We start from the raw sequence: 15,648 nt of genomic DNA, 5'->3' as shown, positions 1-15,648 counted from the left end.
CTGTGTGTTTCTGGATGTGGATGGAAAGATATGAAGTGGTTTCTGGGTTCATTGTTACATTTGAGAGGGCAGTGGGGTCCTTTCTGTTCATATCCAGTCTCTGGTTCACTTAGACCATCATTTTTTAATCTAGGTTGCTACACTCAAATATTTCCTGTCATACTTTTCAAATGATCTACATATTGCACATAAGGAAACATTTGTTTGTGTGTGTGTGTGTGTGTGTGTGTGTGTGTGTGTGTGTGTGTGTATGATTGCACATTTGGGTAAAAAGTCAATTCAAGTTTAAATGAATGTGTCTGAAGTAACCCCTATATTTTCATAAATGGTGTGACTGGAGTCTACCTGCTTTTAATTAGATTAGAAATTTTACCACATATAATTTGCCACATTCTAAATGTTACTATAATGGTATTACTAAAGCACTGACCTGGCTCCATCTAGTGCAGAACTCAGTGGCCAGGCCATTACATATTTCCACATTTTTGGTTTCTTTGCATTGGTTGCCAGTTTACTTCAGAATTGATTTTGAGATACTATTGATTACTTACAAAGTGAGGCATGGATTGGCATCAGGTTATATCAGTTAGCTCTTGTTGCCCTGCTGCACAGCCCGAAAGCTTTATCCAATAAAGCAATGCAGGCTCTCTAGGTTGAAAACCAACAGAGGCCGTGCCTTCTTGGTCAATGCCCCTAATTTCTGAAACACAGGGATCAAAACAACACTGAATGTGACCGCTTTCAAAAGCACTCTTTAAAACACACTTTGTTCACTTGCTTTTATCACACTGCAACCCTTGCTGTATAGTTTTATTGTAATGTATTTTTGCTGAGTTTTGACTATTTTGTATATTTCTTGATTCTTTTTTTAGATTAAATTTTTTCGGTTTCTCTTATGCTGGTCTGTTTTACCTTTTCTCTTATTGTTTTTTCTTTTTGCCTTCTTGCTGTCTCACCTTTGTTTTAATCGTCATGTACTTCGTGAAGCAGCTTTTGCTGTACTGCTCGAATGGTACTATAAAAATAAAGATATGATAATGATTAGTAGTAGTCTTCAGGGCTGCTGGTAGGGGGAGAAGCAGGCGCAACTGGAGCACTTTGGTGTAACTTAATTTATAACAAAATATATTGGGGGGGGGGGGGCTAGTAGTAGTAGTAATAGCAGTAGCAGTAGCAAAAGCAGTAGCAGCAGCAGCAGCATACTAAAATGTATCATGCGATTAAACATTGTTCTGTGCCTTCAAATAAATCAACATTATGATATTATGACCCACATAACTGCCAACACCTGAACCTGGGCTTGATTTGGACATGGTTCATTGTATGACATTCTATGTTTTAGCATAAGGGATGATGCAGGGATGCATGAAGGTGAGCTGACCACAGAACACAGAACTCTGTGAAAGTGAGTCATGATCCTCTGTTATAATAATAAAAGCCACAAACCTAGATGTGGGCACAGCTATTCATTGTTATCATTCCCAGAAGTCACGAAAAGAAAATGGATGTCATTTTGGCTATTGATATTTTGCACCACAACCTTGGCCAGGATGTAATTTGCAGCACAAAAAGACATAATATACTGTACTTTCAGTCTTGACAAAAGGCCAGGTTTACTTTGACTGCCTGTTTCAGTCTGCTCCCAATTTGCTTGTGAAATTACTGCAATTTCAAGGTTATTTTGCACACCCCCATCTCCGCGGGCTCAACCTGAAGCAAGGACATGAACAATAACAATAATAGACAAGAAAAATCCATACCGGGCCAGTGCGGACTTTCGCTGGTAGTCTAGCAAGGTAATGTATAAATGGTGATAGCATTTCCCGGGGTTAGGAAAGGTTCAGATGGCTGGGATCTGTGTCTCTTCACTGGGGTTCTGTGTCTCATGTCCTCAAACTGATCAGTGGCGATTGCAGCATGAACACTATTGTACACTTTATGTTTGGAAATCCAAATTGGGGAGAAAAAAGCATAAAAAAATAAAAATCCACACAAGCTGTAAAAGAAGGAGTCAAAATGATTTTAGACACACTTTTCTGGATGACATACTTAATAACTTGTAGACTTTAGCAATCTCAGGTTACACTTTATAACAGTCAAATGTATTGTGCTCTGTGACACGCCCAGGTGCAGAAGATATTTGAGGAAAGTCCACATGTTGTGAAGCCTGCAGAGCTAGTTCAGGCAGACGTGTCACCTCCTCACATGATGCATACGGCTATATAAACCACATCCTTACCTGTTCGGGCCCTTGCTCATTCTGCTGCTGCTTGGCTGTGTTGCCTGCTGGCTGTTGCTGCATTGCTCAAATTTCCCTGCTCTGAAAATCATGGAAAAACCGCCCTGCTGCCTGGCTCATTCTGCATGCTAAAGCCATAGCGCTGCCTGGCTCTTTCTGCTGCATTGCTCATTTGGTATACTGTCGCTCCTGTTTTGCCATTGCTCTTATTGCATGCTATTGGCACATTTGCGAACTGCAGTTTCTTGAATTATCCTGCTTATTCCTGAGTAATGCCTTCTGAAATTGTTTGTGAGCTCTGCGTCTTTTAAAAAAAAATAAAGTCGCTCCCTGTTGTTTTGGCTGGCTTACACCAGGGAGTGATGAGAGGCAAAGTCTTGATGCCAAAGTTTGCATTTACATTAACCTTCAATAAATATTGCTTAATTCATCATGAGTTGTCTGACTGAAATACACTATTACTGGCAACCAAATAAGCTAATTAAATGGAGATTTAGGTTGTCAGTAATAGTGTATTCTCACTTTCTTGACGAAATACCATAAAATTGAGAGAATTTTCAGAGTTGGAGCCCTGAGGTCTTCAACTGTTACATTAGACATTGTATGCTGCTGTGTGCTTCCATGTTATTAGTGTGGAGGTGCAGGCTGAGTGAGGCACCTCTTAATGGTGGGAGAGGGAGGAATAGGCAATTAAGAGGGACTATCTGTAGGGAAATAGAAGTGAACAACCAGCTATGAGGTCATTCATTTCCATTTGTTGTGTAACTTTATGGATTTTTTATTGCATTTGTTTTTTTGTTCTGTCTATGGAATGTGAGAATGGTCTGGAGTTAATCTATATGATTGAGTGACCCCCTGGGCACCACAGGGTGGAGGGGATGCAGCTGGGGAACTGAGTTCAGAATTGAGCAGTGGACTGATTTGAAAGCATTTGGCTTGTCTGGAGACCCTGTGAAAACAGCAAAGAACACAGAACACAGTCATCTTGGAAATTAGATGTGTGCCAGACAACCCCAGCTTGCCTTCGATGTGTGTGTGTTCCCCCTTATCTCACAGATTAAGCAGTTTGTGCAGAAGTACCCAGAGGGACCCAATATGCACAGCCAAGAGTGAGCAGCGGCTGTCAAGAAATAAGCTTAGCATTAAAGGCTCCCACAAAATATATTTATTTATTCATTAATTTTTAGTTGGGGTTGGTAGTTCAACCTGACAGGGCGGAAGGGGCCAGGACTCCCACCATTACTGTATTAAATCCCACCATTACTGGAGATTGTGGAGATCATGGCTAGATTAGGAGAAGGTGGTAAGGGTGCAGGTCGAGGGGAAAGAGCCTGGCAGTATAGGACTAGAACTCGGTGGAAGGGGTAGTCCAGGAATTACATTTTAAAACAGCTTATGTGTGATAAGCTGTCAGTTTGTACATCTGCAACATATGAACAGAATTCATTACACTTGCCTTGTCCATAGAACTGTAAGTTGGCGTAAAAAGAACACCCAATGTTTTCAGCAGTGGCGACTAGTGGCCATTTAACTGGGTGGGGCGCCATTCACAACCCCACAACTCTACAACTGACCAACAGATCTCATGTAATAGACAGCGAAACATACAGTAGATTTATGTAAATAAACCGACAAACAAGGAATAGCGAATCGCGAATTGCTCTCACAAAGACAAGACACAGGAAGACCTATTTCCTCAAATAAGGAAGTTCATCCTTTCATTGTGTTACATTATACCATGGTCTAGGTAAAAACTTAAATTCATAAAATCGCTCAGCATTCAACGCAGGTCAAGTCTAATCACCGTTCTACATTCATACGCTGCCTTCGGTTTAAAAACGTGACATCGAGATATTGGCCAACTTTCTTAATGTCTAGCTAGTTTGCTAACATTATGTGACGTCCTGAAACGGTTGTTTGTAAACCGACAACTCTCAATTAGCTATAATCTTCCCTTTATTGGCTATCACCAGCACAGAATAGAGAAACTATTGTGCCAGAAAAAGTAGGTTTATTTTGAGGGCGAATGGGGAGGAAAGCAGATGTCCCACTGAATTGCATTTCCGGTATACTGCTAAATGATATGCTAGTGCATTTCATCATAGACGGCTACAACTTAATATAAGCAAACGAAGCATCAAATCGTTCTACAACAACAAAAGGCTCCTCATCATCAGCAAATTATCAACATGTAGCTTTTCATTACTTTTTAAAAATGTAGTTACGAGCGCACGGTCAGAACAAAGATGACGATCTATCCCCGGCTGGCCTATCTCATGGGATGCACCAACACATTCACGCAGATCGGGTTTTGTTCCCAATTGTGGTTGCAGGCTGCCATCGATAGGATGCATTTGTGTAATCCATCCATCCATCCATCCATTATCTGAACCCGCTTATCCTGATCAGGGTCGCAGGGGGGCTGGGGCCTATCCCAGCATACATTGGGCGAAAGGCAGGAATACACCCTGGACAGGTCGCCAGTCCATCGCAGAGCACACACACCATTCACTCACACACTCATGCCTACGGGCAATTTAGACTCTCCAATCGGCCTAACCTGCATGTCTTTGGACTGTGGGAGGAAACCGGAGTACCCGGAGGAAACCCACACAGACACGGGGAGAACATGCAAACTCCGCACAGAGAGGCCCCGGCCGACGGGGGATTCGAACCCAGGACCTCCTTGCTGTGAGGCGGCAGTGCTACCCACTGCACCATCCGTGCCACCCCATTTGTGTAATCAGTAGCCTATTTGTAATGAGGTTTATAAGTTAAAATCATTTATAATTTAAAAACACAAGTCTGGACAATAAATTAATACGGACACCACTGTTGGTGGCATTAGGATGGTCCAATTGTGGAAATATTGTTTATCTTTGGTAAAAGTCCTATTGTTTTCACAAGTTTGTATCAACATGCAAGTATGTACAAGAAATATCTGCCTGGCTAGCTTGCCATCTAGCCAAGGAAATACACACAGCAGTGATTCATAAAAAATAAAATAAAAACTGAAAGACATTGCTGGTTAACATTTACAAATCCAAACTAAACCAGTTTAGTGGGGAGCAGCATGATGCCAGAAACACTTGCAATGCTGTAGCAATCTTCCAAAAAACTAAACTATGTCCAATCATTAGCACAGACTGCTTCTGAACTTCAGAGGGGGAGAGGGAGAGAGTGAGAGAGTGAAAACCAAAACAGAAGTTCAGAATCAAAACAAAGGCAGTTTGTGCTGGGAAAAGCAGTAAGCATTATGGGGATTATTTAGGTGTAAAATAAAAGACTGGCACCAAATGTTGATACACAGCCCCAACATCTGCCGTAATCACAACAATGGCAAGCTGAGCAGTGCCAGTGTGTGTACATGTGTGCGTTTTGGTATGTGTATATCTGTATTTTAGGTTGTGCGTCTGTGTGTCGGTATCTGTTTATTTGTTTGTATGAATGTGTCAGTGCTTATGGGTGTGTGTGTGTGTGTGTGTGTGTGTGTGCGTGCGTGTGCGTGAGTGTGTGGTCTGTGTGTGTGTACCCGTATTCCACATAGTGAAATCCTCCCCTACTAAGCATAAATTATAGGGCATATAGGGCAATAAAGGGTATACATTAATTAATCATTTCCCTCCCAACTACAAGAGGTGGTGTGATAAATGGACCCGTGCGTACGGTTTGCTGCCCGCGTCCTCTTGCCCACACCACGTGGAGCGTGGCAGCGCCGCTGATGCCCACGCGGTGCTTTCTGCCTTGGCTGAGCACCGGCGCCAGCCGGTTGGACAGCGAAAAGGGGAGCTCTTGGCGGCATGCACCAGTGGAGTGGGACGCCTGGAGAGTGTCACCACACCGTGGGAGGAGTGCTAATTTCATCGTTGACTCGCGCTCCAGTCTTATCGTCATAATCACCATCATCGTCACCTTGCCTCCTCAAAGTTTTTTTTTTTTTGATCAGTCCAAGTTTGAATGTGTTTTGCTAATATATACTTATGCTATTCTCACGCTTATTAATGTGATATTTTCTTTTTGAATTTACCAAGGACATGTTTTCTTTCATTACTAACAATAACAACCTATGACAACAATGATTCCAGTAATATGATAATGAAAAAGCAAACATCAGATTTATGCATGCAGTCCTCTCACTTATACTACAATAACATTTTATTTGATTTATCAAGGACATGTTTTCATTAAATCATTTTGATTAAGCAATAATGACAACAAACGAGAGATGATGAAAGGAAATGATTTTCTGCCTAGAATATTGTGAAGGAGGTTCCAATCGTATCTTGTGCACTAAATGTGCACTCACTGAGCACTTTATTAGGTAGACCTGTAAACCAGCGTGTTAATGCAAATATTTAATCAGCCAATCATGTGGCAGCAACTAAATGGATAAAGCATGCAGACATGGTCAAGAGGCTCAGCTGTTTTTTAGACCAAATGTCAGAATGGGGAAGAAATGTGATCTAATAAATACCAAATAAAGTGTGCCAATCAATGAATAGCATAGTAGTAATAAAGCAACCCCCCCCCTTCCAGTCTTACAGTTTCAACAGTTTTTGAAGCAGTTTATTCAACAGTAAACCATGTATTGGTACAAATTTAGGTGTAAAGGTAAATAAAAAAGTCCATTGTGACTTCCTGTTTCCCGCCACCTCAGAAGTTGCAATGTTTGGGGCTGATTGGTGTCGCTGCACATAGGAGAGGCACACTGTGAAAGACGTTGGGAGCCAAAATAAGCTCCCACAGAATTTGTAGTTGTTAGGAGTATTTTTACAAGTGTTGTTTTGTCTTCTTATCCCAATCTATGAAAAAATAAGGTATGTCCATGATATTCTCTATGGTCAAATGAGGAACTGCTTACAGTCACATTATGAAAGCTTTGGATATTATGAGTTAATGATAAATGAAATATAGCTCCACAATACCTTCCTGTTCATAAACATTTTGTATTTATTTCATTAGCTTATTAAATTAAAGAAATTACTTCAGTAAGATGCCTGGGATGAGCAAATATATTGTATATCTCATGTCCTCAGAAGATCCATATCAGCCAATAAAACAATCACTTTATGTTATTGTACTGCAATAATGATTTTAGAATACTTGTGGTGTGTAGAGCCCTGAAGTTAAATAAGTTATTTTTTTCTGAACTGCATTTTCATCGGACATGTTGCTTTTGTGTAAAAAAAATTCCTGTCCGATTTTGAAGGGCAATAAAATATTGATGCGCACCATATCAACACCTACCACTGATTCATTCAGTACACAAGAACCTCGCTATAGCAGGCAGCCATATCTGTTCTAATCCTCAGAAAATACCACTATGGAGCTAACTAAGGCCTTTTGGTAACCGTGACATTTTAAGGGCTTATAAATGCTCTTTCTCGCCTCCCAACGAGCCCAATGCATAAACATTTTTTGTTTCTTTTTCAAACCTCATGAATATCATAAACATGTACATATCTGCCTGGGTCCTTCGCAACAAACAGGAAAACAGCAAAATGACCCCGTAATAACAGGAAACAAGATCACTGTGAAAAATGAACCCATCATATTCTCAATGTGAGGGCAATCTCCCCTGCTAACTAGCATATTTGTAGCCTGCTGTCTGGTCAAAGCCAGTGATGCAGAGTTTTAATCCACATTATACTGTGCAAATCTGAGGCATTTATTACTCATATAATACATTTATATTTGTATGGAATAAAAATAAAGAGCATCTTCTCTTTGTTTGCAGTCTGTCGTCACAAGTGGAAATATCAAAGCAGACATTTGGCTCAAGTGTCCCTAACAAGTTCTCCCCAGTTGGTAAAGCAATCACTTTTCCACAGGTCACATTTTACATTTACATTTAAGCATTTAGCAGATGTTCTTATGCAGAGTGACTTATACAGCTCACATTCCTTTTAGTATGGATACAGCTGGATATTTACTGAAGCTATTCAGGTTAAGTACCTTGCTAAAGGGGACAACAGTAGTGCTGTACCCGGGTACACTAATCATTACGCTACATTGCCACTTGTGTTTCCATGCTGGCCCTGCTACACATTCTCATCTCTTATTCATAAATTCACATCATAATTGTTAATAAATTCCATCATGTGTATCAAATATCCATATTGGGTTGCCTCATAAACAACACATCATCCCTTGGTCTTGTGTAGGACTCTTCTATTCTGCTTGTGACTGATAGTTGGAAACACATTGTTGTGTCTAAAATTGAAGAAAAATAAATTTGTCAGAACATGTTTACATGAGTCAACAGCAAATATATTATCTCCGGTCTACATAACTTATTTTATCTGAATGCCTTTTTTCCAGCTGGATGAATGATAAAACACTGACAGTCAATCAAAATCCATCTGGTATCACATTAAAATGGCAGATGACATAGCTATTACAGAAGGATATTCTTCATCAGTGTGAATGTCCACATCATAATCATTTTAGTTATGGTTACAGTATAGTTATAGTTCTTGGTGTGGATGGGCCTTTTGACCACCAATTTTCCCCCTTGTCAGTCCTTTGGTAGAGGAGTTGTGCTAGGTACCTGATGATTACTAAGGCCCGGTGATTTACTCGTTAGGGCTTCAATGAGTCAGGTATAATGCCGAAGTATCCAACTGCAGTGGCTGTTCTGTCTGGTATTAACGACCATGTGTTCCTCTAAACAGTTGTTCAAGGATTTCAGAAGATGGTCCATTTCCACCAAGAAGGAGAAAGCTACAAAACCCCTCTCAATGTATCAAAGGACCTATTTCTGCTGTCAGAAACATTATTAGAAAATGGAAGATAAATGGGACATCTGAAGTCAAGGCAAAGTCTGGAAAACCAAGAGAGATTTCAGATAGAATGGCCAGAGGCCTGGTGAAAAACTCTCACGTTACTGCAAAAGAGCTGCAAAAAAGAGTAGCAGACACAGGTGTAGCTGTTCACAGGCCAAAAATACAACATACTTGCCAAAAAGAACGACCTTAACTCAAAATTAAGCATCTGGAGTATTAAAAAGAAAACATTGAGAAGCCCCACAGTCCCTCACCAGAACTCAATATTATTGAAAATCTGTGGAGAGTTCTCAAATATGCAAGGAGGCCAAAGAATATTTCTGAGCTGGAGGTGTTCTGCCAGGAAGAATGGGGAAGAATTCCAAAAGTGAGAATTAAAAGACTCTTAGCTGGCTACAGGAAGTGTTTACAAGCTGTTATATTTGCCTGAGGAGTTACAAAGTATTAACTGACAGGCTTCCAAAACTTCTGCACAGGGCCTTTTCCCTTTTTGTATTATTTGGAAATAATTCAAATAAAAAATAATCTTTCCTTAAAATTAAATAAATGTGCCATGTTTAACGTTTAACGTTTAACCATTTAGAGGTCAGGTTCACTTCTGTTCTCTTAGATATTAATTGTTAAAGGCTTTTTGATCAGGGATGCCCAAATCTTTGCACACTACTGTAGACAGAAGGTAATGGAGATGTAATGCTATAAACATTGGTGGTCATGCAAATTATCTCAAAAATAATGCTAAATGAACAAACCAACATGACCCAGTCATTATTTCTTTCAGAGTTTTCAGGTCTGATAGTGACGGCATGTTAGGGCTAAGTACTTCATCAGAGTAGATTTATAACTAAACATTTTGCTCTGCAAACAACAATGTATTTGCCTGCTTACAGTAGGCACTTTATCAATCTGAACCTTGTCACAACCTGCCTGCTTTCTAAATGCCATGCTATTGAGATATTCTGTTCCACTGAAATTGGGGTTACAAAGGAGAAGGAAGACATTTTTTTGTGAGGTGAATTTTCAGGCAGTAAAGCAAAGCTCAATGGCCTTGCCAGTCACTCTCATCAAAGAAATAGAGAAGAAAGCACACATTTTATTAATCAAGTCAGAAGCAGTGTTTTTGTCTGCCTGGTTTCCGGTCTTTTGTGCTGCAACACACTGAGTAAATGGCCAGGTGCAGGAAAGAGCACAGCAGATGTACCCATCCTGATTATTTTAAATTGTGCAGCGCTACCAGGGAAGGCCCAGGAATCTCTACCTTGCTGGGCGATTACTTGCATGTTTAATAAGCCCCTTGATAATTTTATGAAAGCCGCTGTCATTATGAAACGACAGCAGCAGACACATTTTACACTCACAGAGACTTATTGGTCTTCTGCTGCTGTAGACTATCCACTTAGTGGTTTGATGGGTTGTCTGTTCAGAGATGCTCTTCTGCATACCACTGTTGTAATGCGTGGTTATTTGTGTTGCTGTCAACTTCCTGTCAGCCTCGACTAGTCTGACCCTTCTCCTCTGAGCTCTCTCATTAACATTTTTGCCTGCAGAACTGCTGCTCACTGGATGTTTTTTGCTTTTCGTACCATTCTCTGCAAACTCTAGAGACTGTTGTGCATGAAAATCCCAGGAGATCAGTAGTTTCTGAGATACTCAAACCACCCTCTCTGGCAACAATAATCATTCCACGGTCAAGTCACTTAGATCACATTTCTTCCCAATTCTAACATTTGGTCTGAAAAACAGCTGAACCTCTTGACCATGTCTGCATGCTTTTATGCATTTAGTTGCTGCCACACGATTGGCTGATTAAATATTTGCATTAACAAGCAGGTGTACAGGTCTACCTAATAAAGTTCTCTCTGAGTGTATATCAACATTGCATTATACTGATGTATTTTCAAGAGACTAATACATCTAATCCATCTTAACCCACCTAAAATGTCTCAGTAGGAGTTAAGGAAACATGTCTCGCTGTCAAGCATTATCTTATACGACAAGATGTTTTTCATGTATTATCATGCATCTGCATAATTGGTTGCGCACTTATTTATAAGACATAACAGCTCTGCTTGGTCATACACTTGAAGTCTGTTCCTTCCACAATGATTTTGCACTTACATTGTACTTTTCTGGGATTGTTTTTCATTTATTTTGTGAAAGAAATTACAGGTATTTTTCAGAACCGTAGGCATGATAGAATCTGAAAAACAACCTAAGAATAAATTCAGCAGCAAAAGAGTTTTGTGTTTGTTCATATTATTATGAAGCTTTCTGTTCTGTTTATGCTGTGAATGGACCTTACTTCCTTCCTTTCCATCACATTTATTAATTAATTCATTTCTGCCAGACAATGGAGGTATTTATTTATCTATTTCCTTATTGCAAGTATGAACTTGCCCATAAATGTTACCTTTCAAAATTTCCTAGATATACAACTCATGCACTTGTGTAGTCAATACGCAAATATAGTTTTACACTATATTTTTACGCTCTTCCCCCGTTGACTGGGCACACGTCCCTGCAGTAACGTCACAATGTGGGACCAGAAACAGGCTGTTCTTGCCACCAAACATTGTGACCACTGCGCTTGCAGAAAAACACAGCCTTGGAAAGCAACAGTCTCTTTTATGAATAGGAGGGGTAAAAAAATCCAACGGTCTCGCTTGCGCACTGCCTGCACATCATTATGCAGCGGACATCCTGGCAGACCAAATATGGGCAGCAGACAGAGAGGTGTGCAAAAAATGACTCATCTGCCAGCCACCCACACGCTCTTCTCAAACCATGTGAGAGAGAAAAGGAGAGGGGCTAGAGGAACCAGACAAAGAAAAAGAGAGAAAGAGAAAGATTGTGAGGTAGTTAGGAGGGTTGACTGAGCCACAGGACCTACTGTGCACGCATTCTCGGGGTGAACTTTGCTCGGCTTGTACCTGATCCTAGCATGCCCTTTTCTCTAGCGTATTGAGAGATCTGGCACCCATGTGCACACGCATTTGCAGTTCACATCAGAGCATTGAAAGAGCAGACCGTGACTGTCTCTGCAGTAATGTCTGTGCAAGTGCTTTCATGGTCAGACAGAGCGGAAGTGGATGACATCAGTTTGCCGGCAAAGGGCTGCACTGTGCTGAACAGTCCAGCTATGAGACCTGTGGCTCAGTGTGAGACAAGCTACTGCAGCTACGTGAATGTAAGGGAAATAAATAATTGCAATAAATACAAAAAAGGATTTATTTGCTCTATATAATACTTTCATCAAGATTTTGCATGATAAACAATCATTCAGTCTCGGCCATGCTTTCCATTGTTCATTGCTGAAGCAACACAGGGCTCAGAAGAAGTGCCCATCTCAAGTGCCCTTGAATGCCTCTGACCCTCAGTATCCACCAGGCAACATTGTAGTTTTGTACTTAACCCAGACAATAACAACGGCTGGAAAGTTCTGCACCCAGAGCCTTCTTGCCTGGGATAACCTAAAACCAAACAAATAACCACACTAACACCTCAGCTTGATTGTTGTACACATGATTGTAATCATCTGAAAAGAGCACTGGGACTTGAGGCAATTGACAGTGTAGCACATTGACTCGGGTATATATCTTGGGTTTACATTCACATTTGCATTTTTGTAACTCTGAAGGCTGAAGGCTACAGACAACTGTTGAGGGACAGTGTCAGCATTATAAGCACCCCCCCCCCCCCCAAACCCCTGTCTATTTCTCTTTAAGCTCAAAAAAAGCTAGAATTGGTCTTCAAAGGCACTGTGTCTGATTTTCTTGTAATTGAGCGCCATAGGAGCCTTTGTTCCAGACCCCAGACTAAGATTGATTACTTAGTATGGGTATGTCGGGAGCCCCCTGTGTTTCACCTCAGGATCCTATCTCAGCACCATTAAGCTCCTCATAGACATACTGTAACAGCTAACATTATACTAGTATAAGGCAAACTTACAACAAAGTTTGACCAGCTCTGCTTTTTTAATCATTATATTCCTGAGGACCAACATTGTGAAACAGTCCATTCATAGAAATGTATTCCCCATAAATATCTTATATTTTTATAATGAGCTGAATATTTATCTGCTGTAAAATTGTATACGAGCCATATAAAACCAAGGATACTGACACACACACAAACATGCACACACATATATATGCATGCACACCTGCATGCACACACACATGCATGTATGCATACACACACGTGCACACGTCCATTTTCAAGGGCATTGTAACTAACAATGTCTGTGCAGCAACCAGAAGTTGGAATAGTAGTCTTGCAAGCCTTAATCTCTTTTGTTTTTCATATCAAAAAACAGTGCCCTCTGGAGGACAGAAACCGATACTTCCTCTTCGCCTGCTTAACTGATCAGACGGTACTGGCCAGCCAGGCTATTACACTATGGATGCAACAAGCTTTTTTACTCTTTGATTGTTAAAACTGGGATGACAAAGAACTAAACACCTCTCCGATCATGGACAGCGAGCATTTTTTAATCGGGGAAAAAACTGAGGATCTGTTGGCATGAGATGAATGGCAGGTTCATTGGTGTGACCTTAAATGTGCAGTCCTAATTTGGGCAACTCTTCCTCTTGCTGAATGCTTACAAGCAGAACATAGCCACATGAAGGATGAAAGCCTTTTGAAGGCTGGAATGCCGAAGGAGCTATTCATCTATGCCAGTGCAGTTAGTTCAGCAGTAGTGCATACGTAGGCTGCCCTGAGTGACGTCAATCCCTGAGACTTGAAAAGCCGCCCTTAAAGTGCGGCTTGGTCTGCAGAAAAATGGTCGTTTGATCCTTTTCACCAGATCTTACATGACCATCTCTCCCTGTTCCATCTTCCCAAGGACAAAGCACTGCATCAGGATGCGTTGTCCATTAGCTGTGAGATCTGTCAGGGGACTATGGAAGGAACATCTGGAGATCAGTGTACAGAGAGAAGCAGGGGGAGGACTGTGTGTTTACCAGAGCCAAGCTGTGGAGCACACTCAAACCTGGAGGCAGTGATGCCATGCCCCATTCCTGGACCATGGTCAAACATCAAGCCACTACCACATGGTCAGTGTCCTGAAGATTAAATGATAAAGTGGCCCACAGTGTAATGCTCTAAAATACAATGTATTTGAATGACAAAACACCACATTTCAGCATGGGAATACAGACATCTCATCCAAAAGCATCAAATGTATGGAGAATGTGTTTAAAATAAAATTAATCCAGATAATAACTGAAAAATCATCAGTGCATCAGGTTGATGTGGTTGACATGCTACTTTATTTCAGTATAGAGCAGTCATAATTACCATAGGTTACCTACATTCCTGTTGCTGTCCTGATATTGAACTAATAGTTGCTATGACTACCATCATATAGTTATCGGCAGAATGTTTTAAATTAAGATTGTGTTTAAATAAATATTAAATAAATATACGTATACCCATGGTCACAATACATGGTTACAGACTTGCTGCACTGAGCGGTTGTAAAAAACACACAAAAAAGAGTGGGGGCGTGGGACAAACTGTCTTAATCGTGATATAATGCGACCACGCGCATTTTATTTATTATTTTTTTTGCTCAATGCTCCCCCTCCTATGGCGAGGTGGATTCCCCTGTTTTTTCCCTTTTTCCACACTTGCTGTGGCGAGAGACCCCAAGTCTTGCTCTTGCAGTTCCTCCTGAGAGATCTTCCGCTTCCAGATCTGTCCGTTTGGTTATTGTTAATGCAGATAGTTTGCGGTAAATTCAACTCAAACTAGACCATTTTACCAATATCAGTTATTGTAATGCCTGTTTTCCAAGAGCAACTTAGATGCTGGAGGAGCCAGGGAGTTACATTTTATAACATAGCGGTGTTTTTTGGGCGGTTAGGGAGTGGGGAAAGTGAATTGTGTTTTATAAAACAAGGGAATCCATCCTGAATAGTCAGTAAAATGCAAAATAAATTCCGTTTAAAAAATGTATTCAGCCAACAAGTGAACTGCAAGTGAACAAAAAGGTTAACTTGCAGTAAGCGAAGGATGGGGAACAATGTTGACTAAAGCCTATGGTGAATGCTTGGACAGTAGTCCGGCTAAATGCGAAATATGCACTGCGAATAATGCATTTTCCCGTGAAAACTCCTTATCTTACATAATATTGATTATTTCTGTCTGAATCACAACATCTCTCATGTGGAGCTACCTCCGAAGTAGCCTACTCAGTACCTACTTCTGCAAAGAAATCCACCAACACTCCGCCCCCACAGAAGCTCTCCCATCCAGCACACGGCGAGCGCACGCCGCAAGTTAAGGGCCACCCACGTCGGGAGAGGAGGGAGTATAGAGGCTCCTAGACGTTTCTTTCGTATTGATGAAAACAACATGATACATGGGCTACGGCCTGTTCAATAAAAAATTCCCCGTATTCCCTTTAAGTGAGCAAATGTTTGTTTGGTTGCAAACCAAAGCGCCCACCGCAAATCGACACTTGTAAATACCTTCGGATAACTACAACATACGGAACATCATATTCACTATAAACCGAAGAAAGACTGCTCCTCTTGTAAATGCCATACTCAGTTGCTTCAAGTATTAGGCAATGTTGCAATAGCATCCATTTTAAGAGAAGAAGCATTCGCTAACGCATAA

Source organism: Conger conger, chromosome 9 (genome assembly GCF_963514075.1).
Source record: "Conger conger chromosome 9, fConCon1.1, whole genome shotgun sequence".
Classification (NCBI taxonomy): Eukaryota; Metazoa; Chordata; class Actinopteri; order Anguilliformes; family Congridae; genus Conger; species Conger conger.
The sequence above is the reverse complement of the archived record's forward strand: the minus strand, read 5'-3'. Positions refer to the sequence as shown.